We start from the raw sequence: 2089 nt of genomic DNA, 5'->3' as shown, positions 1-2089 counted from the left end.
AACAGCTATGTCCGCGTTACATCCCTTCAGTTCAAGGTCTGTCTTTGCTGTTGCTTGAAGCTGTTTTCGTCTCGTCCAATGTCTCTTTTACCTCCTGCTCTTCTGAATTTGTCTCCAGAAACACTTTGTGATCCTCGTCTCTGTGCTCGACAGGGCTGATGCTGTTATCCTGTCCGCTTCTAGCCTCGGACCCAATATTGAGGTATTGGTCATCGTCATCTTTTCGCTGGTATATAAGTGAACAGGCCTGGTCACAAGGATTCAGAGAATAACACTGACTACAGGACCTGGCCCCACATTTGGCGGTAAGATCATCGCCATCTCTTCTCCCGTATATACGAGAACAGTCCTGACGACAGGGATTCAGAGAATAACATTGCCTACAGGACTTCACGGACGAAACCTGCGTACAGGGATGCATAGAATAACACTGAGTGCAGGGATCCCCATCACTGCCAGCTTGCCTACAGACGCTTTCTTCAGCCGTTAGAGCCTCCAGCCTTGCTTCCGTCATATTCTCTTCTGACATTTTGTCTATGGGCAGCCTTGGTGTGAGCTCTTTGCGATGTGGTCGTCTGGCAGCTCTTGATAATATGACATACACGTGCCTGATGTGTGGAGAAGTTATATAGCATATAGTGGTCTTCGCCTTTTACACCGCCAGACAATCAAGGACTGTTCCATTGTTCGGTTTGATTTTCCCGATGTTTGTAATCCTGTTCTTTCACACAGCTTAGTGTTGTTCTGCAAAAAGGTGTTATGGCATTGTCGAAGGATTAAGTTGGATAAGACATTGTACTGAAATTGTTTTTCATGCTGATTGCATTTGCACAACAATTCTTGTTTTATCCATCTCGTTTTCAATGTGGCATTTTCATCTGAACATTATCAATGGATTTTAACCCTATTCAGACGGGGGGGGGCTTTTGAGGCCCGCGCTAACTTCGATGTCATATAACGCCAGAGCGGCTTACGCTAGAGCCACCAAATTTTGTGAGTTTTCTTGAAATATTGTTGGCAACAATTCCACGAAGTTTGACAAATTTTCCATTTTTTCTTGTTGTTGACAGGCAGCTTTGCCAAAATTCACTATTTTTGGTTCTAACAATGTATTTTTCACATTTATTTGCTATATTACTGCGATTTTATTACATAAATAGAATCTTATATTATTTAGCATATCTTTTATAATTATATATGCATAAATTATGCTAATTTGATGACGTCATCAGCCCAAAATCCAAGATGGCGGGCCGAATGGCCAGATCAAGAATAACACGCTTATTCTCCCTTAAAATTTGTAACTACCTGGTATTTTTTTATCAAAAACCATCTAAATGAATGAATTTAGTCTATACCCATTGCCCTTTGTGATTATTTGTTGCAAAAAAGTATTTCAAAAATTCACGGTGGTGGATATAATATGGCGGAGCCCAACTCATATCTTAGATGTGCATGACGTCATTTTACGACGTCATATTGACGTCATTGATGTTGCTATCGACAACGCAAGGCGTAACAAATATTAGTATTATGTTATCTGCACTTGTTGTTACATTTTTGAAGCATAATTTGAAGTTTTCTGAGAATACCCTTTTTTCATGGGTTTGGCCAATATAATCAAATTGATGACGTCATAATTACGTCATCTTACGTCAACGTAACGTCAAACGTCACATACCTGTCAAATATTACGTCGACATTATGTCCTAAAAATTTAGTGGCCTTACGGTACGTCGTTCAAGAGTTATAAAACTTTGAAGTGGAGGGCCTCAAAAGCCCCCCCCCCCCGGTCCAGGGATGACCAAAAAAGCCCGGTCTGAATAGGGTTAAAGGTTAAACGAAATATATCTATAAGCCCATAGTGTTTGTTGTGCACATGGGAACTAGTGATTGTCTGCAGTGTTTAAGCTTTTTTCGGTGTATCACACATCTATTATAAGGCTGGTAGATTATAACGTTCAAGACTAGTACGCCTACACAAACGTGCCAAAGTTAAAGAGAGGAAAACAGACATGAGACAGCAAAATATGTCTTAAACTACCATGTTCAAAACAGTCTATGGCGGCTTTTCCTTCCCCCCCCCCCC

This window comes from Branchiostoma floridae, chromosome 12 (assembly GCF_000003815.2).
Source record: "Branchiostoma floridae strain S238N-H82 chromosome 12, Bfl_VNyyK, whole genome shotgun sequence".
Taxonomy (NCBI): Eukaryota; Metazoa; Chordata; class Leptocardii; order Amphioxiformes; family Branchiostomatidae; genus Branchiostoma; species Branchiostoma floridae.
Note: the sequence above shows the minus strand (reverse complement) of the source record.